General features: G+C 48.5%; 1 long non-coding RNA gene, 1 other non-coding gene and 1 pseudogene across 2 annotated transcripts in view; all 3 read right to left on the reverse strand.

Annotated features, from left to right (window-relative positions):
* Positions 1–3,588: 3,588 nt before the first annotated feature.
* On the reverse strand, positions 3,589–4,398 carry LOC134739925 (uncharacterized; annotated as a pseudogene).
* A 7,203-nt stretch (positions 4,399–11,601) lies between these two features.
* LOC129040483 (uncharacterized) overlaps positions 11,602–25,412 on the reverse strand; it is a 44,682-nt gene continuing 30,871 nt past the window's right edge. The window contains exons 7-13 of the long non-coding RNA XR_010127066.1: positions 25,243–25,346; positions 21,145–21,305; positions 18,084–18,148; positions 17,517–17,618; positions 13,235–13,332; positions 12,326–12,449; positions 11,602–11,830 (exon numbers count right to left, since the gene is read on the reverse strand). This is a non-coding gene — a long non-coding RNA (uncharacterized LOC129040483). The remainder of the gene's footprint in view (positions 11,831–12,325; positions 12,450–13,234; positions 13,333–17,516; positions 17,619–18,083; positions 18,149–21,144; positions 21,306–25,242; positions 25,347–25,412) is intronic.
* On the reverse strand, positions 20,266–20,369 carry LOC129041769 (U6 spliceosomal RNA). The gene has a single exon (XR_008503922.1). It is a non-coding gene; the product is annotated as a U6 spliceosomal RNA (small nuclear RNA).

Consider the following 25,412-nt stretch of genomic DNA (forward strand, 5'->3'; position numbering starts at 1 on the left):
TAAATGTAGAAGCTCTCAGAAGAAAATATAGAGGTAAAATTTTCATACTGGATTTGACAAAGGATTCTTAGATATGACACCAAAAGCAGGAGCAACAAAAGACAGATAAATTGTACTCCAACAAGATTTTAATCTTTGTGCTTCAAAGGACCTTATCAAGTGAAAATAGAACCCACAGAATGAGGGAAAATATTTGCAAGTCATTTATGTAATAAAGAACTCATAACCAGAACATATAAAGAGTTCTTATAACTCAATAATAAAAAGTAAGTAACAATTGTTTCAGCGGGTAAAAGATCTGAATGGACATTTCTCCAGAAAGAAAGGCAAACAGTCATGAGTATGTGAAAAGATGTTTCACATCATCAGTCATCAAGGAAACGCAAAACGAAACCATAATGAGATGCCACTTCACATCCAGTAGGGTGACTAGAACCAAAAAGTCAGAAATAACAAGTGTTGGCAAGGATGTGGGGAAACTGGAACCCTCATACATTGCTTGTAGAAATGTAAAATGGTACAGCCATTGTGGAGAAGTCTGGTCATTTCTCAAATGATTAAACAATATTATCATAGAAACCAGCAATTTCACTCCTAGACTAAGAGAAATAAAAACATGTGTCCACAGAGAAACTTGTACATGAATGTTTGTATCAGCATTATCCGTAATAGTCCAAGAGCAGAAACAACACAAATGTACATCAGATGATGAATTAATAAACAAAATGTGGGATGAAGTACTGATATATGCTACAACATGGTGAACCCTGAAAATATGCCAAGTGAGAGATGCCAGTTATAAAAGACCACCCGTTATATGATTCCATTCATCTGAACATCCATACCACGGAAATCTAGAGAAAACAGAAAACAGACTGGTGGTCACTGAGCACTAAGAGGGGAGAGGATGGGAATAAAGGGGATAGAGAAAGGGCATGGGTTCCTTTTTGAGATAATGAAAATGTTCTAAAGTTGGCTGTGGTAATGGTTGTCACTTAATTGTGCACTTTTAAAACGGAGAATTGTATAGTATGTGAATTATACCTCAATAAAGCTGTCTTTTTAAAAAACAGAAGAGAAAGAATGTGAAGTTAGAGAGAGTCAAAGCACTATTGATGGTTTTGAAGCTGGAGGAGACTAAAAGCCAAGAAATTTGACTGGCTTCTAGAAGCTGAGAATGACTTCTGGCTGACAGCCAGCAAAGAAATGAGGACCTCAGACCTTCACCACATGAAAATGAATTCTGCCAACATGAGTGCGTCTGGAAGGAGACTCTCCCTATCACCTCCAAATAAAAACCCAGGCTGGCCGATGCTTAATTCTGACCTCCTGAGGTCCTCAGCAGAATACCCAGCGGAGCCTGCTTGGACCTCTAATCTACACAACTTAAGAGATAATAAATGAGTGCTATGGACTAGGGGCGATGGCTCACGCCTGTATTCCCAGTACTTAGGAAGGCTGAAGTAGGACGACTGATCGAGGCTGGGAATTTGAGGTTGCAGCGAGCTATGACTGCACCACTGAACTCCAGCATGGGCAACAGAGACCCTGTCTTTTAAAAAAATAAAAATAAAAAATAAATGAATGTTGTTTTAAACTGCTATCCTTTCCACTTCCCCCTTTGTTGGGAGAGGCTTTGCACATGCTGTTCCAATGTGAGGAATGCTATGCTCCTTGCTGTCCAGGTGGTGGTTTCTTTCTCATTGTTTAGATCTAAGCTTTCACGTCAAACTGTGAGAGGCCTTCCCTAGCCTCTGTGAAACACTACCTACCCCAACCTACCCAACCCTCTCCTCTGTCCTGGGCCAAATGCCACTTCTCCATGTCCAATTATTATTCTTTGGGAGGGGTAGAGACGGGTTCTTACCACGTAGCCCAGGCTGGCCTTGAACTTCTTACAGATGTGAGCCACCATGCCCAGCCTTCATGTCCTATTTCTTTTTTTTTCTTTCTTTTCTTTTCTTGAGACAGGGTCTCACACCCTGTCACCTAGACTAGAGTGCAGTGGTGCCATCATGGCTCACAACACTCGACCTCCCCAGGCTCAAGTGATCCTCTCACCTTAACCTCTTGAGTAGCTGGGACTATAGCATGTGGCGCCACACCTGGCTAAGTTTTATATTTTTTGTAGAGACAGGGTTTCGCCATATTGACCAGGCTGATCTCGAATTCCTGGCCTCAAGTGATCCACCCACCCTGGCCTCCCAAAGTGCTGGAATTATAGGCATGAGCCACTGCACCCAGCCTCCATGTCCTATTTCTAATAAATATTTTTTATTTACTTATTTACCTGTTGGTCTGTCTCCCTCACTGCCAGAATGCAATTTGCTGAGGACAGAGACCTTATTTTCCTTCTCCACTGTTACATTTCTAGTGACTCAAATAGAACCAGTGTGGTGTTATAATATATATTGACTTCTGTCCACGGTTCCTGGCTAGTAACTACCATAGTGCTCATACTAGATTTTTTTTTTTTTTTTTTGGAACAGGATCTCACTCTGTTGCCCAAGCTGGAGTACAATGGTAAGATCTCGGCTCTCTGCAACCTCTGCCTCCCGGGTTCAAGCGATTCTCCTGCCTCAGCCTCCCGAGCAGCTGGGAATACAGGCGCCCGCCATTAAGCCCGGCTAATTTTTTGTATTTTTAGTAGAGACGGGTTTTCACTATGTTGGCCAGGCTGGTCTCCAACTCCTGACCTCGTGATTCGCCCGCTTCCGCCTCCCAAAGTGCTGAGATTACAGGCATGAGCCACCGTGCCGGGCCCTCTCTCTTCTATTTAAAAGGACAGGCACAGCCTTTGGAACTGAATGTCTTTCCTCAGGCCTCACAATAGAAAATGAGGAAAGTTCATTCTAACAACTGGCTGCCTTAAGAAACAGAATTTGGGATTCTTTCCCTTCCAGCTCCTGTTGAATCAAAGGCAAAGGCAATAACCCAATAAATGTGGTGAGACAGTAAATGGAAACTGACATAAACACAGCAATAAAAGCCTACTTCCTTCTTGACAATCAATACATAATGGAACGGGTATGATTTTACACCATAAAAGATCAGAGAATAACAGAATTCGGGCTGAAGAAAGCTTAGAAAGAAGCCACAACATTTTCCATACCTTTTGATTTTCAAAACGATTCTTAAGATTTGTCGAGAGTATTTGTTTTCAATTGTTTCAGTGAGGCTCAGTTTGACCACATGTAACCAAAACAGAGAATTTCATGGAGGATGGTCACAGGATTGGCTTAGAAATGTAATCCTATGAGCTGCCCCGTTTTATAAAGGATAAGGTTCCGATGGCTGCAACAAATGTTCCTCCTTTCAATGAGGCTGGGGCGAGTTGGGCTCCCAGCGGCTAGGGCATTTTTAGTCCATCTTGGTCTCTCACCTCTGCCTCCTGCTTAGCTGTCAGAATGCCAGGCGGCTGTGCAGCCCAAAGCAGCCCATTCCGTTTTAAACTTGCTCAGTTTGCAATCAGGTAACCCGCTACTGACAACAGAACCCTCAAGGCCTGTTTATATGCGGTTCTCAGGTTTAGGTCTAGGGAAGTTTCCAGGAAGCTTAGTGTTCGGGGAGGAATTCGTTTTGCTTTTGCTAATCAAAGAGACACAAAAGCACAGCCGAGTCCCGAAGCTGGCACACGGGAAATCGAGTACCACTGTCCCCTCACCACAGCATGCAACAATCATTTGGGGAGCGGGGAAAATGTCCCCACCTTCCCCGAGCCAGGGGCACCCTTCATCCCACGGCCCCAGCTAGTAGTGGTCTCGACACCACGCTCGATGCAGGCTCACATGCCAAAGCTGGAAAGGGGAGGTCCAGCCCCAAGTAAAGCGACAGAGGAAGGACACAGTGGCGGCCAAGGGCTGTCCCCTAACCCCAGTTCCGAAAGACAGTGTGGAAGAGCGTCAGCGCGGCAGCCCTTGAAGCACTCTGCTGGTCCGGCCGCGGCCCCTCCCCTGTGCACCCCCACCTGCTGTGAAGCTCCCCAAGCTCCTTCTTGCCCAAATGCTTTGGAAACTGCCAAAGGACACTCAGAGGCCAGGGAATGTGACAGGCAAGCATAAACATGCAGAAGAGATGGCACCAACATAGCAGGCACGCAGGGCCGGCGCTCGCAGGGGTCGAGGATCTGGAGCCAGGCCCCCGCCGCGGCAGCTGCGCCAGTGGTGCCAAGACCAAGCAGGCGGCGTCGACGCACACCGGGCACCGAGTCTGCAAAAGGGGCCCTGAGCGGACTGCCGGACATCTCGCAGACTGCGGGCAGCGATCGTGGCGGCCGCCTCCCCGGGGCTCCACGGCCGACCTGCCGCCTGCCGCGGCCATCCCCGGCCTGCTCCTGTCAGGCCCCCCACCAGAGCCCCAGAGGCGCCCGCTCTGCGCGGCCGCGCAGCCCAGCTGCATGGAGCCCAGCGCAGTGCCCCGGCCGGCCAAGCCAGCCACGGCGCGGGAAACCGCCGCCCACCAAGGCAAGGGCAGGAAGGAGATGGCGGCGGCCTCAGCTCAATATTTTTTTCTCAAAGGCATATCATAGTTTTAGCTTTGCTGCAGCCATTTCATCCATAATCACTTCCTGTGGCTGGGTAAAGTGATACACACATACACACACATGCGCACACTGGTTTAGAGAAATACAAAACGCAATGCCTAGACCTGAAATGTATTTATTTAGATTTGTTAAGATGGTGCAATCAAGTAAATACTTGTATTATGCTTTAAGCTTTTAAGAAATCTCTTGTATCTAAAATATAAGACACCTATGTAAATGACATCCAACTGAGCCGGATCAGGCCAATGTACTGAAAAAGGGCCACCACATGTTGCTACAGGGCCTCACCCTGTTGGCCAGGCTGGTCTCCAACTCCTGGGCTCATGTGATCCACCCACCATGGCCTTCCAAATTGCTGGGATTACAGGTGTTAGCCACCACGCCCGGTCTAAATTCTCAACATAAATAATAAAAGCCAGAAGATAATTTGACAGTGCTGAAAGATTCTAAAGTATGATGGCTTTAAAAAAAAAAAAAAAAAAAAAGCTGAAAGAAAAAACCTGCCCACCTAGCATCCAGTGCTCAGTATCTGTTTCCTTTAAAAACTGATGGCAAAGGTCTGGTGCAGTGGCTCACGCCTGTAAGCCCATCACTTTGGGAGCCCCAGGTGAACAGATCACGAGGTCAGGAGATTGAGACCATCCTGGCTAACATGGTGAAATCCTGTGTCTACTAAAAATACAAAAAATTAGCCGGGCATGGTGGCGCGTGCATGTAATCCCAGCTACACGGGAGGCTGAGGCAGGAGAACCGCTTGAACCCAGGAGGCGGAGGTTGCAGTGAGCTGAGCTCCTTCCACTGCACTCCAGCCTGGGAAACAGAGTGAGACTCCATCTCAAAAAAAACAAAACAAAACAAAACAAAAAAACATAGCCCAGCGCAGTGGCTCATGCCTGCAATCCCAGCACTTTGGGAGGCAGAAGAGGGAGGAAATGAGGTCAGGAGTCCAAGACCAACCTGGCCAACATAGTAAAATCCCAACTCTACTAAAAAGACAAAAATTAGATGGGCATGGTGGCGCGCACCTGTAGTCTCAGCTACTCAGGAGGCTAAGGCAGGAGAATCACTTGAACCCAGGAGGTAGGGGTTGCAGCGAGCCAAGATTGCGCCACTGCATACCAGCCCAGGCGACAGCAGGTGACTCCATCTCAAAAAAAAAAAAAAAAGATGGCAAAATAGACATTTTCAGATGAGGAAAAAAACATTGTTATGGGAAGACATCCACTGGAAGAAATACCAGGGGGAGCTCTTCAAACTGAACGGAAAATTACCCTACCCCAACTGAAACACAGAGATGCAGAGGAAACCTGGCCCAAAATACAACTTTTATATCCACTGGGTAACACAAAAATTTGTGTGACTCACTTTATTGCAGTGATGTGGAACCAATCCCGTAATATCTCCAAAGTATGCCTGTAATATTTTACAGCAGCCCTAGGGAAAAAAAATATACCTTCCAATAAGAATTGTTAAAAACTCTACAAATAATTAGAAGAAATGAGTTTTCCACAAATTCACATCGAACTGTGGGTTCACAGCATCATTCATTCTTTACAAATAGGGCAATCATACACTCCAGTTAGCAAGCAACAGTCCTGGCCTAAAAGCACCCCCTTTGATTCTCAAAAGTGACCTCCTTTGGATAATAAATTGCATGCTCATTCTATGTATGAACCTACTTAGAATACCCTTCTGTCTGTTCACCTTCAAATCCTACTCTGTTCAAGGATCAAGTGACATCTGACTCCATCTTCCCCACTAACAGGATAATTTTCCCTCCAGTTCCTGTAGCTTTTCATAAATACAGCCATTATAATACTCATGTCCTATTACAATTACTTGCTTACATATCCACCCCATGCTCTCAGCCACTTAGCACAGTGCCAGGAACTGAGCAGTCAACAGTGCCTGGAGAGGCCGCCGGAAGGGGAAAGCTGGGCCTCAGGAGGCCGCCGCGAGGCACGAGATGAGCCTCTTTAAGAGGCCCTCAGCAGGCGGGAGCCGGGTCTGCCGGGGCTGCCGCGAGGCAGGCGCAAACGTGGCCTGGGGAGGCTGACGTGAGGCCACCGCTGGGCCGGGAGAGGCCGTTGTCAGCCAGGAGCCGGGTCTCTCCCAGCCGTCGGGAAGCCGAAGGTGGGCCTGGAAGGCCTGACGTAGGGAAGCCTGGGGCCTACAAAGGCTGCCAGGAGCTGGGCAGGAGCTGGGCCGAACGTGCTTGTCGTGAGGCAGAACTTGGGCCGGTGGACGCGGCCGGGAGGGAGAGCCGGGCCTGGAGAGGCCGACTGGAAACAGTTCTGGGCCTGCAGAGGATGCCGAGAGGCAAGAGCCGGGCCTGGAGAGAGGCTGCCCACGGGCAGGAGCTGGGCCTGAGGCGGCCAGGCCGAGGCATGAGCTGGGCCCGGAGGGACCAGTGTGGGGCAGAGGCCGTGCCCCTAGGGGCCTACGCCAGGCAGGAGCTGGGCCTGGCGAGGCCGACTTCGGGACGCCTCGGGTGGGCCCGCACGGGCCATCAGCAGGAGGCAGGAGCTGGGCCCAGAGGGGCCGACATTGAGGAAGGGAGCCTTGGGCCGGGAGACGCCATTGGGCTGGGCGGGAGCCAGGCCTGGAGAGGCCGCCGCGAGGCACGAGCTGGGCCTGGAGGGGCCCGCGTGAGGCAGGAGCTGGGCTTGTGGAGGCTGCCGGGAGGCCGGCATGAGCGTGGCCGGGGAAGGCCGCCGAGAGGCGAGAGCTGGGCCCGGAAAGGCCGCCGCGAGGCAAGAAGCGGGCCTGGAGAGCTGGACCGGAGGAGGCTTCGGGACTACGAAGGCCGCCGGGAGCTGGCCAGGAGCCGAGTCACAGAAGGCTGGCTGTTCGGAGGCAGGAGCTGAGCCTGCGGGCGCGGCCGCGAGCAAAGAGCTGGGCCTGGAGAGGAGGCCGGGAGGTGGCCACTGGGCCGGGGGAGGCCGACTTGAGGAAGTTCTGGGCCTGGAGAGGCCGCCGGAAGGGAAAAGCTGGGCCTAAGGAGGCCGCGGCGAGGCACGAGCCAGGCCTAAACAGGCCATGGGGATGCAGGAGCCGGGCCTGCAGAGGCTGCCGCAAAGCAGGAGCGGGGCCTGGGGAGGCCGTGGCGAGGCACGAGATCAGGCTAAGCTGGCCATCGGGAGGCACGAGCTGGGCCTGTCATGGCTGCCGTGACGCAAGCGGAAACGTGGCCCGGGGAGGCCGACACAAGGCAAGAGCTGGGCCCGGAGAGGTTGCTGTCAGGCAGTAGCTGTGCCTCTGCAGGCCGCTGGGGAGCCAAAGGCGGAGCCTGGAAGGCCTGACTTAGAGGAACCTGGGGCCTACAAAGGCTTCCAGGAGCTGGGCAGGATGTGCCGAACGTGGCTGTTGCGAAGCAGGAGCTGGGGTGGCAGGGACAGCCGGGAGGGAGAGCTTGGCCTGGAGAAGCCGACTGGAAACAGTTCTGGGCCTGGAGAGGATGGAGAGTGGGAACAGTTGGGCCCGTGGAGCCTGCCAACAGCCAGGGCAGGAGCTAGGCCTGAGGCGGCCACGCTGAGGCAAGCGCTGGGCCTGGTGGGGGTCCACTGTGAAGAGGCAGAGGCCGTGCCTCTAGGGTCCTACGACATGGAGGAGCTGGGCCTACCGAGTCCCACTTCAGGACAGTTCGGGCCCGCAGAGGCCATCAGTGGGGGGCAGTAGTTGGGCCCTGGAGGAGCCGACTTGAGAAAGCCTTGGACCGGGAGATGCCAACGGTGTGGGCGGGAGCTGGTTCTGGAGATGCCACCGTGAGGCGTGAGCTAGGCCTCGAGACCCCAGTGAGAGTCAAGGCACTGGGCTCGTTGATGCCGCCGCCAGGAGGCCGGCAGGAACACAGCCGCAGAAGGCCGCCGTGAGGTAAGAGCTGGGCCTGGGAAGGCCGCTGCAAGGCCAGAGGTGGGCCTGGAGAGCTGGCCTGGAGGAGGTTTCGCGCCTAAGAAGGCTGCCAGGAGCTGGGCACGAGACGAGTCAAAAGCGGCTGCCTGCATGCAGGGGCTGGGCCTGGAAAAGAGGCCGAGAGGCAGCCCCCAGGCCAGGGGAGGCTTGCAGACTTGGGCCTGGAGAGGCCGCCACGAGGGAAAAGCTGTGCCTTTGAAAAAGGCCATGGAGAGGGACGAGCTGCGCCTAAAGAGGCCATTGGGACGCAGGAGCCGGGCCTGTGGAGGCCGCCGAAAGGCAAGAGCCTGGCCTGGTGGAGGCCGCGGTGAGGCATGAGATGAGCCTAAAGAGGCCATCGGGAGGCAGGAGCCGGGCTTGTCGGGGCTGCCGTGAGGCAGGCGGAAACGTGGCCCGGGGAGGCCGACGCAAGGCAAGAGCTGGGCCCGGAGAGGCCACTGTCAGGCAGGAGCTGGGCCTCTCCAGGCCGCCGGGCAGCCGAAGGCGGGGCCTGGAAGGCCCGACTTAGAGGAGCCTGGGGCTTACAAAGGCTGCCAGGAGCTGGGCAGGAGCTGGGCCGAACGTGGCTGTTGCGAGGTAGGAGCTGGGCTGGCAGGTGCAGCTGGGAGGGAGAGCTGGGCCTGGAGAGGCCAGCTGGAAACAGTTCTGGACCTGGAGAGGATGGCGAGAGGCAAGAGCTGGGCCTGTGGAGGCTGCCAACAGGCAAGGCAGGAGCTTGGCCTGAGGTGGCCATGCTGAAGCAAGAGCTGGGCCCGGAGGGGTCCACTGTGAGGAGGCAGAGGCCGTGCCTCTAGGCCCCTACGACAGACAGGAGCTGGGCCTGGCGAGGCCGACTTCAGGACGCTTTGGGCCCGCACGGGCCATCGGCGGGAGGCAGGAACTTGGCCTGGAAGGGCCGACTTGAGAAAGCCTTGAGCCGGGAGATGCCGTCGGGGTGGGCGGGAGCTGGGCCTGGAGACGCCACTGTGACGCCTGAGCTGGGCCTAGAGAGGCCAGTGTGAGGCAGTAGCTGGGCTTGTTGAGGCTGCCGCGAGGCCGGCTAGAAAATGGCCGGGGAAGGCCACCGTGAGGCAAAAGCTGGGCCTGGGAAGGCCGCTGTGACGGGAGAGTGGGGATGGAGTGCTGGACTGGAAGAGATTTCAGGCCTACGAAGGCCTCCAGGAGCTGGGTAGGAGCAGAGTCAAAAGAGGCTCTTTGGAGGCAGGAGCTGGGCCTGTAGGCACAGCTGCAAGAGAGGGCTGGGACTGGAGAGGAGGCCGGGAGGCAGCAACCGCGGTGGGGGAGGCCGACTTGAGGAATTTCTCGGCCTGGAGAGGCCACCAAAAGGGAAAAGCTGGGCCTAAGGTGGCCGTTCTGAGAAATGAGCTGGGCCTGAAGAGGCCATCAGGATGATCAGGACGTAGAGCTCGGCCTCTGCTGCAGAGGCTGCTGAAACGCAGCAGCTTGGTTTGGCGAGGCCACGGTGAAGCATGAGATGAGCCTAAAGAGGTCACTGGAAGGCAGTAGCTGGACCTGTCAGGACATGGCGTTCAGGTGGTTATGCGAGCGATGGGGAGGGGCTATAAATACAAACGAATTTTCCCCTCACTTGTCTGCTGCTCACCACCAGCTCTGTGGCCCTGTGGTGGAGACCCCTGCTCAGGTGCATTTGAAAGGTTCCGTCCCATGCCATTCTTCAGAGTCATCTTTATTGCCACAGTGGTGAAGCATAGCATCCGTTAGCTTGCATGGCATATGCCTCGGCTAGCGTTTCATCACAATAAACAGTAAGTGGTAGCTTCACTCATTGTGAGGTCACTTCCTGGAAATCACCAGCATCCCATGTCCCATTGGCAAGACACTCAGCACTGCTCCTTGGATAACCAAACCAAGGCTGAAATCCCATGTATATGTGTCTATCTCCTGGTACGCTTCCTAGCATCAATTCTGTATTTCTAGGAGTCCCATCAAAACATATAAACCGCTCAAAAGTTTAAACTGGAATGTGCACGGTGGCTCACACCTGTAATCCCAGCATTTTGGGAGGCCAAGGCGGGTGGATTACTTTGAGCTCAGGAGTTGAGACCAGCCTGGGAAACACGGCAAAACCCTGTCTCTACAAAAAGCACCAAAAAAAGCACAAAAATTAGCCAGGCGTGCTGGCACATACCTGTAATCCCAGTTACTTGGGAGGCTGAGGATGGAGAATTGCTTGAGCCTTCGAAGTGGAGGTTGCAGTGAGCAGAGATCGCGCCTCTGCACTCCAGCCTTGGTGGCAGACTGAGACCCAATACCAAAAAAAAAAAAAAAAAAAAAAGTAACTTTAATATAAAAAATATTAATTATAACAGAGGATCAGCAAAATGAGTGACACACTAGCACAAACTACAGACAACTCTAGAGAATACAAAACTAGCAGAGGCCAGGCATGGTGGCTCATGCCTGTAATCCCAGCAATTTGGGAAGCCTAGGTAGGAGGACTGCTTGAGGCCAAAAGTTGGAGACCAGGCTGGGCAACTTAGTGAGACACTGTGTCTACCAAAAAAAAATAAAAAAATTAGCCAGGTATGGTGGTGGTGCACACCTGTAGTTCCACCTACTTGGGAGTCTCGGGTCGGAAGATCCCTTGAACCTGGGAAGTCTAGGCTGTAGTGAACCAAGATCATGCCAGTACACTCTAGCCTGGGCAGCAGAGTGAGACCCTGTCTTAGGGAAGGGGAGGGGAAGGGAGGAGAGGGGAGGGGAAGGGAAAGGAGGGGAGAGGAATGCTAATCCCCCTATAAGAATCTTCAATTCTCCTGCCCTCTCTGGAACCTCACTTGTCAGTTCTTCCTCCCACTTCCCTGTATGTTTAACCTGTCCCCTGCTTTTAGCTCCTTCCCACCAGCATTTAAATTACTCAAACTTCTTCTATTTTAAAAAACTCTCCCTAAACTCAGTGTGTTCCCTGCTTTAGGTCTCCAGCACACCCACTGAGCCATCTGCTCCCCCTGGTGCCTTCTCCACACAGCAGCCTGAGCCATGTCTCTAATACGTGAATCTCATCACGTTACTCCCCGGTTTACATCACTTCTCTTTGCCTTTGGGATTAAGTCCAAACTCCTTAACAGGCCCTGCTCTGCCCTGCCTTGCAAGGCAGCCTCCCTGCTTGCCCCTCTCCATTTTACCTGCTGTGGAGTCCAACTGAGCCTCATCTGCCCCTTGAATGCCCACTCTCTCTCTCCTCTGGGAGCCTGCGAAGTGGGTGATGCCCTCTGCTTAGAATACGCTTCCCCTTATCTACTCTCTTCCTGGCTAGCTTCAGCTCCTCTGTCACTTGTCCGCGTTAGCACCACCTCCTCCTGGAAGTCTTCCTTGACTCCCCAGATTCTCAGAAGCATGGGAAGCGAGGTGCTCCTCCCATAAATGAATGGAGATTAGGGAGTGTGTGTTATTCATGTTTAATTCACCAGTGCTTACCTCAGTACCTGGCGCAAAATAGTCACGGTGGTGGCCAAAGTATCATGGTGGTGGCCAAAGTAAGGACCCCCCACCAACTGCTCATGTCCTATGTTACACCGCACAATTACATAGGAAGGGGGAATTAAGAGTACAGATGGAATTAATGTTGCTAATCAGCTGACCTTAAAACAAGATTATCCTGCAGTATCTGGGTGAGCCTATGTAATTACAAGGGTTCCTTAAATGTGGAAGAGGGAGGCAGAAGGTTAAGAACCAGAGACATTGGGCATAATGGCTCATGCCTGCATTACCAGTACTTTGGGAGGCCAACACAGGAAAATCCCTTGAGTGCAGGAGTTCAAGGCCGGCCTTGGCAACATAGCAAGGCCCATCTCTACAAACAAACAAACAAACAAAAAGTCAAAATTCACCGAGTGTCATGGCACTAACCTGTAGTCCCAGCTACTGGGAAGGATGAGGTGGGAGGATCGCTTGAGCCTGGGAGTCTGAGGTTACCATGAGCTGTGATTGGACTACTGAACTCCATCCTGGGTGACAGAGCAAGGTCCTGCTTCTAAAGAAAAAAACAAAAGGACATTGGAATCAGGGTCCCCTCCATCCTAAGGTGCCTACAAGACATCTCTCTCCGCAAATGAGTGAACATCATCCTCCAGCTCCTCACAGAGTGGAGCAGCAGGAAAACTCCCTCACCTCATTTCTGTGCTGCTTGGGAGGCCTGGACAGCTCAATGACCAGCTCCTTGTGGAAGAACCAATTGGGAAATGGCTCGAGTTGAGCTAAGGAGAATTTGGTTCTTTCTTATGGTTCTCAATAGGCAAGGTAGGGGCCAGGCATGGTGACTCATACCTGTAATCCTTGCACTACGGGAGGCCAAAGTGAGAGGATTGCTTGAGGCCAGGAGCTCAAAACCAGCCTGGGCAACATAGCAAGACCCCGGTGGCATGCACTTGTGGTCCCCACTACTTGGTAGGATGAGGTGGGAGGACTGATCACTTGATCCCAGGAGTTTCAGTCTGCAGTGAGCCATGATGATACCACTGCACCCCAGCCTGGCTGACAGAGCCGGACCGTGTCTCAAAAAGTGAAAGAGACTATACGCAGGCAACCACACATCTGGCTAATTTTTAAATATTCTGTTGAGATGATGTCTTGCTAGGTTGGTCTAAAACTCCTGGCATCAGGCCAGACATAGTGGCTCATGCCTGTAATCCCAGCATTTTGGGCGGCTGAGGCGGGGGGATCACCTGAAGTCAGGAGTTTGAGACCAGCCTGACCAACATGGCAAAACTCCGTCTCTACTAAAAATACAAAAATTAGTCGGGCAGTAGTGGCATGTACCTGTAATCCCAGCTATTCAAGAGGCTGAGGCAGGAGAATCGCTTGAACCTGGGAGGTGAAGGCTGCAGGCAGCTGAGATCGCACCACTGCACTCCACCCTGGGCGAGAGTGAGATTCTGTTTCAAAACAAAACAAAACAAAACCTCCTGGCATGGAGAGAGCTTCCTGTCTCAGCATCCAAATGCCCTGGGATTATATTTTTTGTTTACCATAATTGAAAACACTTGTTCTTATACTGCTTTAAGGTATAAAGAAAAAAAAAATGGACAATAACAAATGTTGGTGAAGGCCAGGCATGATGGCTCAGCCTGTAATTCCAGAACTTTGGGAGGCTGAGGTGGGCAGATCACTTGAGGCCAGGAGTAAGAGACCAGCCTGGGCAACATGGTAAAACCCCATCACTACACAAAAATATAAAAATTAGCCAGGCATGATGGCGTGTACCTGTAATTCCCAGCTACTCAGGAGGCTGAGATGAGAAGATCATTTGTGCCTGGGAGGTCAAGGCTGCAGTGAACTGTGATGGCATCACTGTACTGCAGCCTGAGAGACAGAGCAAGCCCCTGTCTAGAAAAAAAAAATAATGTCAGTGAAGATGTGGAGGAACTGGAACCCACATACATCACTGGTGGGAATATAAAATGGTGTAACCACTTTGGGTATTTCTTTTCTTGTCATTTTAATTGGATTTTTTTAAGAAAAATCAAGACAGGGTCTCACTGTCTTGCCCAGGCTGGTCTTGAACTTGTGTGCTCAAACCATCCTCTCAAATGAGCCTCCCGAGTAGCAGGGATTACATGTGTGAGCCATTGCACCCAACCGGTGTAGCCACTTCAGAAAACTGTCTGGCAGTTTCTCAAAAGGTTAAATGTAAAATATAATGTAACAATTTCACTCCTAGGCATATATCCCAGAGAAATCAAAATATATGTCCACACAAAAACTTGTACTGCAATCTTCATAGCAGCATTATTCATAATAGCCAATACGTGGAAACAACCCAAATGTCCACCAACTGATAAATGGATCAACAAAATGCAGTGTGTCTCTACCATGGAATATCATTCAGCCATAGAAAAAATGAAACACTGATACACCCTACAACATAAAGGAACTTTGAAAACATTGTGCTAAGAGGGAAAAATGCCACAAAAGATCACCTATTGTACAATTCTATTTGTCCAGATTAGGTAGTGACAGAAAATGAATCCATGGTTGCCTGAGGCTGGGGGCAAAGGCAGGTTGGGAGAGTGGAGGTAATGGCTAAGGGTGCAGATTTCTCTACAGAGTAATGAATGGTTCTAAAAGTGACTGTGGTGATCGATGCACACCTCTGTGAATATTCTAAAACATTCTGAACTGCAGATTTCAATAAATTGAATGGTATGTGAATCACATTTTAATAAAGCTATTATTTAAAAACATAATAATAAGGGGCTGGGCACAGGTGCTCATGCCTGCCTGTAATCCCAGCACTTTGGAAGGCTGAGGCAGGAGGATCACTCGAGGTCAGGAGTCTGAGACCAGTCTGAGCAACCTAGCAAGATCCCATCTCTATGAAAAAATAAATAAATAAATAAATAAATAAATAAATAATTAGCTGGGCATGGCGGCACATGTCCGTAGTTTCAGCTACTCGGGAGACTGAGGTGGGAGGATGGCTTGAGCCCAGGAGTTTGAGGCTGTAGTGAACCATGATCATGTCACTGTACTGCAGCCTGGGCCACAGATCAAGATCTTGTCTCTAAAAAGGAAAGAAAAGAAATGCAACTTTTTATCACTTTGTGAGTGTAGCCAAGTTTGAGGAGAAATAGATAAGAATAAAAGAGCACTTGAATAATGAGGGTTAGCGGCTGGTTAGGCTCAGTTGCCAGCTAAGTGGCTTCTGAAAAATTCATTAGTGAAGTTACAGCTCTGGGGACAGTCACGCAGTCAAACAATGAAGCCAAATTCATTATAAATGCCCATGGTCTTCCTTTACATGCCTTCTAGTGAAAAATTCCTAAGTGCCTGAACAGCAAGTCTGCAATGATAGCAGCTGTTTATTAAAGACTACAAAAAAGAAATGGCATCTTCTTCAAGAATGACAAAGTGTTTCATGAGAAAGAAGCTCTAATTTTGCATTTGTTCAAGTACTGATTAGATTTAGCCAATATGAAACCAATCTTGGATAAAGTGCAAACAACACAATTTCATTTTCTCATTAATCAAAACTGATTAGGTAGTCTAATGTCAATTCTGATCTTATTAAAAACTGATCAGATAAAAAAAATTACGGAATGATGAAACCAATAAGATGTTACAACCTGTTGCAAGGAGAATTCCAAAACCCACACATACCTGAGACCATCAAGTATGAGGAAATATATCTGATTACTAAAATTAAACTGATTATATAGCCAACAACAATTAGGCAGGGGTCTCCTCATCCACAGCCACACAAACTCAATCATGCAGCTATGTGGTTGCAAGGCCTCCACAGCCTAGAAGGGACTGGTCTGACTTGAAATTTCATTTTATTTGTATTTGTATTTTGAGACAGGGTCCCGCTCTGTCACCCAGGCTGGAGTGCAGTGATATAATCATAGCTCACTGCAGCCTCGTCCAACTGGACTCAAGAGATTATCCTGCCTCAGCCTACCCCTAACTGGGAATACAAGCAAGTGCCACCATGTCAGGCTATTCTTTTTTTTAATTTTTGTAAAGAGAGGAGTCTTGCTGTTGCCCAAGCTGGCCTCAAACTCCTAGCCTCAAGAGATCTGCCCACCTCGGCCTCCTGAGTAACTGGGGCCATAGGTACACAGCACCATGCTCAGCTGTATTTAATTTACCGTATTAAATTTCTCTATTTCGTTTTTGTAGAGAGGATGTCTTGCTATGTTGCCCAGGCTGCTCTCCAACTCCTGGGCCTTAAAACATACTCCCGTCTCTGCCTCTCAAACTGTCAGAAGTATAGGTGTGAGCCACTGCACCTGGCCCGACTTGAGATTTCTTTCATCTAGCATCCTTTACTTGGTAGGACTGGGAAAGGCAGCAGTGGTTTTTAAAATTACTTAATAATTCAATTAGAATCAAGCTCAACCTTGACCCCTGCCTTATGTCACAGCCCACACCCAGTCTGTCAGGAAATCCTATTGGCTGATTTCAACATCTATCCAGGTTCTGACCATCTCTCACCACGGCCATGACCCGGGTCAGGACCACTACCATCTCCCACCCGGATGCTGCCACAGCTTGGCCCCCATGCTTCTACCCCAATCTTTCCACAGTCTTTCTCAACTCAGCAGCCAGGGGGTGCTTTTAAATCAGGCGACAGATCATGTCGCCTCTCTACTCAGAACCCTCCTGCGGTTCCCATTTCAGTCAGAATAAAAGTCAAAGCCTCAGCAATAACCTCCCAGGGCTTACACCATCTATACTGATCACCGCCCAGCAACTCCCTGGCCTGCTCCCTTACTTCTCTGCCTCTCTCTCTCTGCTCCACTGGCCTCCTTCCAGAGCCTCAGACTCACCAGGGAGTTTCCTAATGCCTTTATCCTGTTGATTCAGCCTACAACGCTCTTCCCTCAGCACCTTGGCCAGCTCCATCACCTGCTTCAAGCTTTTGCTCAATTTTCACTTGTGAGGCCAACCCTCACCACTCTATTTAACATTTCCATCTGTTGTCCGTCCTTCCTTTTTTCCTTCCTTCCTTCCTTTTCTTCCTTCCTCCCTCCCTCTCTTCCCTCCTTCCCTCCCTCTTTCTTTCTCTCTTTTCTCTTTCTCTCTCTCTTTCTTTTCTTTCTTGAAAGAGGGTATTGCTCTATTGCCCAGGCTGGAGTATAGTGGCTCAGTCACAGCTCACAACAACCTCAACCTCCCAGACTTAAACAATCCTCCCACCTCAGCCTCCCTAGGAGCTGAGACTACAAGTGCATGCCACAACATCTGGCTAATTTAACAAAAATTTTTTTCAATAAGAAGTCTCACCATGTTGCCCAGGCTTGTCTTACATTCCTGGGCTCAAGTGATGCTCCCATCTCAGCCACCCAAAGTGCTGAGATTACAGGTGTGAGCAACTGCCCCTGGCTCATGTTCATTTCTTCTTGCTGCTGCAACAAACTACCCTACATTTAGTGCCTTAAAACACCAAAGATCTGCCATATTACAGTTCTGGGAACCAGAAGCCCAAACTAGGCCTATTAAGGCTAAAGTCAAGGTGTAAGAGGGGCTGCATTCCTTCTGGAGGCTCTAGAGAGAATGTGCTTCCAGCTTCTAGAAGCCACCCCATTCCTTGACTCACCCTGAAGGTAGCCCCTGACTTCATCTTGAAGGCCAGAACTGCAACATCTTCAAATCTCCCTCTCTGACCTCTTCTTCCATCATCACATCATCTTCTCTAATTCTGAAAATTAATGAAATATTATGCTTGATGTTATTGTGATCATCATACCTATTCCAAACTATTTGACAAGGACAGTGATGGATGATAACACCAAAAGATTAGAAATTGTAATGAGGTCTCTTGGGCAAAATTCCATAAAAGCAAATTGCTGTCTCTCCAAAGCATTCCTGCCACTCTTACTTCACCATTCCCTGAACAAAATGTGCCATCTTCATTATCCAGGTCTTTACAGTGCTGGTTTCCCTGCCTGGACAGCTCACTCCATCCCACCCCAGCCCATTCCCCATCCCTCCACCTCCCCCTTCCCTCCTCACTCTCATACAACTCTTCCTCATCTTTCAGGACCCAGATTCAATGTCAACTTAACTGGAAGCTTCTCTCACCCTCCAGAAGTGCTTTCCATTGTTCTTGATGTATGCACTATTATTTGATCATTTTTTAGTTATAGTCCAAGTCTTTTTGTACCTGAATAACATGTTGCCCAGTCAGTCTCTCTTCCTGGACTCTGAAGTCTTTCATGGTAGATCCAGCTAGAAGCGACAAAAAGACATTCTTTAAAAAGAAAAAAAAAAAAAAGGAGGGATGGAACAGACAGACATCAGTACTTAAAAGTTTTAAATGGTATGTGAAAAGCAAACAAAATTCAAGGGCTTCTAGGAAAAACGTAGGACGGAAGGTGTTAGTGGGAAATATGATAAAGGGTTAATTTTTATTTTATTTTATTCTTTGAGAAAGGGTCTTGCTCTATTGCGTGGGCAGGACTGCAGTGGTATAATCACAGCTCACGGCAGCCTCTACCTCCGGGGGCTACAGCAATCTTCCCACCTGATTTTTATTTTATTTAAGAAACACAGTCTTACTCTCTTACCAAAGCTGGAGTGCAGTGGTGTGATCACAGCTTACTACAGCCTCAACCTCCTAGGCTCAAGTGATCCTCCAGTCTCAGCGTCCCATGTAGCTGGGACTACAGCTGTGCACTGCAATGTCCAGCTCATTTTTAAAAAATTTTTAATAGAAACAAAGTGTCACTATGTTGACCAGGCTGGTGATGATCTCCTACCCTCAAGCAGTTCTCCCACCTCAGCCTTCCAAAGTGCTGGGATTACAGGTTGAGCTGCCACATCTGGCTGAGGGGATTAATTTTTAATTATATAAAGAGCTCGAAGCAAATATTACAAGGAGCCTAAATGCCTACAGTGGCTGACTGGTAAATTGTGATACATCTATATAATAAAATATTACGCAACCATGAAAAGGATTAAGATAGATCAATAGGTATTGGCACAGATGTCCACAAAATATGAAAATGTGAAGTGATGTCCAATTAGCCTATATATATCTTGAAGAATATGGCCCATTTTTGCAAGAACAATTATTTCCTGAGATAAAATTGCGGGTCTAAAGAGTGAAGGAAAATTTTCACTTCTTTATTTAAAAGTATTTACTATTTTTATAATTTCATAAAAAATAGATAATCAAATTAGTAAAAGACACATTAACTCTATAAATAAAGGGAAAAGACACAGACAGCCCAGGCATGGTGGCTCACACTTATAATACCAGTACTTTGGGAGGGGGTGGTGGGAGGATCGCTTGAGGCCAGGAATTCCAGAACAGCCTGGGAAACATAGCAAGACCTCGTCTCTACTAAAAATCAAAAAAATTAGCCAGGTATGGTTCCATGTGCCTATAGTCTCAGCAACTGAGGTGGAAGGATCACCTGAGCCCAGGAGGTCAAGGCTGCAGTGAGTCAAGACTGTACCACTACACTCAAGCCTCGGCGACAAATATAAAAAAAATAAAATAAAAATAAAATAAAAAAATAAAAAAAGACAATGAAGAAATAAAGGTGATAAGCTAACACAAGGAAAGATATTAAAATATGACAAATAAAAACGAAGTAATACTAGGTCTTTTACTTATTAAAAATAGTCAAACAAAAAAATAACTTGTTAAATTATAATACCCTGTGCCGGCAAAGGTGCAATGAAATGTGCATTTTCTTTTTTTTTTTTTTTTTTGAGACAGAGTCTCACTCTATCGCCAGGCTGGAGTGCAGTGGCGTGCTCACTGCAACTTCCACCTCCTGTGTTCAAGTGATGCTCCTGCCTCAGCATCTCAAGTAGCTGAGATTACAGGCACAGGCCAGCACGCCCAGCCAATTTTTGTATTTTTAGTAGAGACGGGGTTTCACCATGTCGGCCAGGGAGGTCTCGATTTCTATCTCGTGACCCACCCACCTCAGCCTCCCAAAGTACAGGGATTACAGGCATGAGCCACTGCGCCTGGCCTGAAATGGGCAATTTTTTTACACTATTAGTGGTGTTTAAATTGTATATAAGCCTTCCAGGGTAAAGCTTGGCAGTCTTTTTAAAATAATACAGACAGTGACTCCCTATACTGCCTCCTCTAACTCCTGGCTTCAAGCAATCCTCCCTCCCACCTCAGCCTCCCAAAGTGCTGGAATTAAAGGCAGACAGCCACCATGCCTGAAAGCTCGACAATTTACATCAGGTGTAATAAGAATGCTCATGCCCTGTGACTCACAGTAATCTCACTTCTGGAAATATCATGTTTGGATATAATTCAAACAAAAGGTCACAGGTACCCAGTGAAAATCTGGGAGTAATTTTTTTCTCTTTTTTTAAAATATATGGAATGCTTCACAAATTTGCATGACATTCTTGCACAGAGGCCATGCCAATCTCTCTATTGTTCCAACTTTAGTATATGTGCTACCGAAGCAAGCATGAGTAATTTAAGATAGTGTGGTTAAGTGGAATAAGGAAGAGTTATGGGAAATTTAAAAATCTATCGTAGTTATAGGTACCTAGTAACAGCTCAGTAAATATTAGCTGCTACTTTTATTATTTTTATGGTAATTCCACTCAATTAAAAACTGTCATTAAAAATTACCATTGTCATGGAACATAATGTATCCTACAGTATAATTGTAGAAACAGACACAATTTGTCCCTTGGTATATGGGGGGATTGGTTCCAGCTCCTCCATTTCTATGTATACCAAAATCCACACATACTCAAGTTTTCGAGTCAGTCCTGTGGAATCCACATATAGGAAAAATGGGAAAATTAGTGAAGTGTAGTGACAAGCACCTGTAGTCCCAGCTACTTGTGAAGCTGAGACAGGAGGACTGCTTGAGCCCAGGAAGTTGTGGCTGCAGTGAGCCATAATTGCACCACTGCGCTCCAGTCTGGGCAACAGAGTGAGATAGAAGGTTGACTTTTTAATAGAATTTTTCTGTTCACTTGAACATATGGCCAGGACTGTGCCATATGAAAATTCTTCATAAAATAATTATCTCACCCAATTAATGTTGGAATTGGGAACAGAATATGTTTTGGTGACTATTTATTCCTTCACTTGCTGTTATAGAAACTATTGCCAGTGGGCACTTAACAACCAAAAGTGTCATGTCTGAGCTACCCACAATGAAAGGTGATGTCTGGGGCCCAGGTGTGTTGAGGTCCCCATGTGTGGGCTATGGGTGCTGAGTGGGACTTACTTGTCCATCCATTTTCTATATTCCAGCACTGGGAAACTTGGGTTTATCCATCTTGATAAGAGGTCATTTAAATTCCACTTGGCAAGAACCACAAATGGAAGAAAAGCCATGAAACCACAGGCTAGCTCTTGTTCTCAAAAGAATCTTTAGCTTAGGTGATTCTGTAAAAGAGGAATCACATTGTTGAAAACTCATCACAGGTCAGGTGAGGTGGCTCATACCTATAATCCCAGCCTATTGGGAGACTAAGGCAGGAGGATCCTGTAAGGCCAGAAGTTCAAGACCAGCCTGGGCAACACAGTGAAACCTCATCTCTACGAAAAATTAGAAAATGAGCTGGGTGTGGTGGCACAGTCCTATAGTCCCAGCTACTCTGCAGGCTGAAGTGGGAGGACGAAAGTGGAAGCTACAAAAGTGGAAGCTGCAGTGAGCTCTGATCTCACCACTGCACCCCAGCCTGGGTGACAGAGTGAGACCCTGTAGAGACACACACACACACACACACACACACACACACACACACACACACACACACACACACACACACACACACACACACACACACACACACACACACACACACACACACACACACACACACACACACACACACACACACACACACACACACACACACACACACACACACACACACACACACACACACACACACACACACTTTCATCTGAGTCTGCCCAGCCTTGACTAGTGAAAAGGGTTTTCTGGTTACAGAAGAGGTATGCTCTTTTTTAGGACAGGGAGGGACCAGCAAGCTTGTTCACAGCCTTTTCCTCATACTCTGCTTAGTTTTCCAAGAACCTTTATGTGGAAAGGGTGTCCCTGAAGAAAGCACCTAAATCATCAGGTTACTAAAGGAGAAATATGCCTCCTTTGTCAATTAATAAATGGAACGCCTGCCTTAAAAACCAGAGAGTTCTGCTAGGATGAATCACTCCCTACGACCCTGACCTATGCAGGGAATGTAAAAACCTGGAGTTTGGGGACCTACAATATTGAAGGCCACATTGCAGATGTGGAGACCTTACCAAAGTACAGCCGTTCCACAAAGCACTACCAAACACCAGCTGGCTGTCTCCATGGGGCACCGCTGTATCACTGGCTCTCATTTCCCCGGGAGATGCTCTATTCCAGCCTTCTCTTACATTTTGTATCCCGCACAGTTCCTGGCATAAGGACTCACAACATAGCAAGCTGCTGAGTTAATAGTGATCTACTGCAGATCCAACTTGAGATTCCAGCAGGGTGATTTGTGTTTGACAAATTAAAGGGACCCAGCCTGGCACTGGCCAGCTTAGCAGTCTGAAGACATAAGCTGCTCAAACTGACTACAGTGCCTCTGATTTTTCTGAGTCTGCCCTTGCTCCTAGGGCTCTTTGGACGAAATCAATTTCTCCTTGTTGAAGAAATGGCTTGCTAGAATATAAAAAATTTAAAGAAGAAAATAAAATTTTCTCCTAAAGAACACTCAAAAGCACACTCCCACTAATGCTGGATCTATTTATCTCTCTTGCTTTTTTTTTTTTTCCCTGAGATAGGGTCTCACTCTGTCACTCAGACTGGAGTGCAGTGGCGAGATCACCGCTTACTGCAGCTTTCAACTCCTGGGCTCGAGCTATCCTCCCACTTCAGCCTCCCGAGTAGCTGGGATTACAGGTGCATGCCACCATGCCTCGCTAATTTTTAAATTTTTTGTAGAGAGGGGGTCTCGCTATGTGGCTCAGACTGGTCTTGAACTCCTGGGTCAAACTAATCCTTCCGCCTTGGCCTCCCAAAGTGCTGGGATTACAGGCTTTAGCCACTGCGCCCAGTCTATTTATCTTTCTACAACTCATATATTAAATCTTCCTCCTTAAATCACCTCATACCCACCCATCTGCAGGAATAGCAAACACAGGTCTCAGAGGGTCAGGCAACCTACAGGAGGTAAGGAGGCCGGAGTAATGTGGGAGACCGGGGGAAACTGTAGCAAACTGCAAGGTATTCACTTCAACAGTTCTTCAACACTGTGATGGTCAAACCAAACACAGAAACAGGAAGCCCAGTTCAGTTGCCAGCAGCCAACGTGCGATATTTGATCTACATGCTACAGGGCAAACTGCTTAGGATAAATGACCTGGTCTCCACCAACCTGCTCTTCAAGTCCAGCCGCTCCTGCCCAAGTCCCTACGCTCTACTGACATGACCCACATTCACAGTACTCTCCTGAAACTTTGCTTGCTCACTCTTTTTTTCCCTAACGAATATTTCTCTTTTCTTTTTCTTTTTTTTACTTTTTTTGAGACAGAGTCCCCCTCAGTCACACAGGCTGAGGTACGGCGAGGTGATTATGGCTCACTACAGCTTCCATCAACTGGGCTCAAGTGATTCTCCCACCTCAGCCTCCCAAGTAGTTGGGATTACAGCCATGTAACACCACACCTGGCTACGTTTATTAGTTTTTTCTTTGTTTTTTTTTTTCAGACGGAGTCTTGCTCTGTCACCCAGGCTGAATGGAGTGCAGTGGCATGATCCTGGCTCACTGCAACCTCTGCCTCCTGAGTTCAAGCGATTCTCTTTCCTCAGCCTCCCGAGTAGCTTGAATTACAGGTGTGTGCCACCATGCCCGACTAATTTTTGTATTTTCAGTAGAGATGGGGTTTCACCATGTTGGCCAGGCTGGTCTTGAACTCCTGACCTCAGGTGATCTGCACACCTTGGCCTCCCAAAGTGCTGGGATTACAGGCGTGAGCCACCACGCCTGGCCAGCTTATTATTTTTTTCTAGAGACAGGGTCTCACTATGTTTCCCAGGCTGGCCTTGAATTCCCGGGCACAAGCAATCCTCTGGCCCCCATCTCCCAAAGCGATGGGATTACAGGCTTGAACCAACACATCAGACCCTAACAAATACATATTGAGCACCTACTATATACCAGGCACTATAATAGGTGCCCAGGAAACAGCAGTGAACAAGGTATAAGAGTTTCTGCCCTTGGCCAGGAGCAGTGGCTCACACCTGTAATCCCAGCACTTTGGAAAACCGAGGCAGGTGAATCACCTGAGGTCAGGAGTTTGTGACCAGCCTTACTAACAGAGTGAAACCCCGTCTCTACTAAAAGTACAGAAATTAGTGGGGCATGGTTGTGCATGCCTGTAATCCCAGTTACTTAGGAGGCTGAGTCAGGAGAATCGCTTGAACCTGAGAGGCGGAGGTTGCAGCGAGCTGAGGTCGCGGTACTGCACTCCAGCCTGGGCAACAAGAGTGAAACTCCGTCTCAAAAAAAAAAAGAAAAAAGAAAAGAAAAAGAGTTTCTGCCCTCATGTAGCTTATAGGGTGGCAGGAAATTGATACAGTTTGAATGTTTGTCTCCTCCAAATCTCATACTGAAATTGAATCCCTAATGTTGGAGGTGGTGCCTGGTGGGAGGTGTGTGGGTCATGGGGGCAGATCCCTCATGAATGGCTTGGTGCCCTCCCCAAGGTAATGAGTGAGTTCTCTCTCTACTAGTTCACATGAGAGCTGGTTGTTTAAAGAGCCTGGCACCTCCTCCTCTCTCCGTTGCTCCTTCTTCTCAACAAGTGACATGTCGGCTCCTCCTTCACCTTCCGCCATGGGTGGAAGCCTCCTGAGGTCCTCACCAGCAGATGCTGGTACTATGCTTTTGTTTTTCTGAGACAGGGTCTCACTCTGACACTCAGGCTAGAGAGCAGTGGTGTAATTATGGCTCACTGCAACCCTGACATCCTGGGATAAAGAGATCTTTTTACCTTAGCCTCCCAAGTAGCTGGGACCACAGGCATGCGTCAATGCACTACCACGCCTGGCTATTTTTTTTTATTTTTACTAGAGACAAGATCTCACCATGTTTCCCAGGCTGGTTTCAAACTTCTGGGCTCAAGCAATCCTCCTGCCTCAGCACCCCAAAGTACCAGGATTACAGGTGTGGACCACTGCGCCCAGCCTGGCACCATGCTACTTGTATAGTCGGCAGGACTGTGAGCCAAATAAACCTTTTTTCTTTATAAACTACCCAGTCTGAGGTATTTCCTTATAGCAATGCAAAATGGACTAATCTAGGAATCACAGGCCAACACTTACCAGACTGTGATGAGCACATGACAGAAGTATAGAGTGGGACTGAAATGCTCCCCAGGGGCTTCTTGTTGCATCACAGAGAGTGGGGTGAGACATCTCGGCTGAGGCTAAAGATGAGCAAAGATGAAAGTGAAAGAGTGATGATGGAGGTAGGGAGAGGGTTTCCTGAAGAA

The sequence above is a fragment of the Pongo pygmaeus genome, chromosome 6 (genome assembly GCF_028885625.2).
Source record: "Pongo pygmaeus isolate AG05252 chromosome 6, NHGRI_mPonPyg2-v2.0_pri, whole genome shotgun sequence".
Lineage (NCBI taxonomy): Eukaryota > Metazoa > Chordata > Mammalia > Primates > Hominidae > Pongo > Pongo pygmaeus.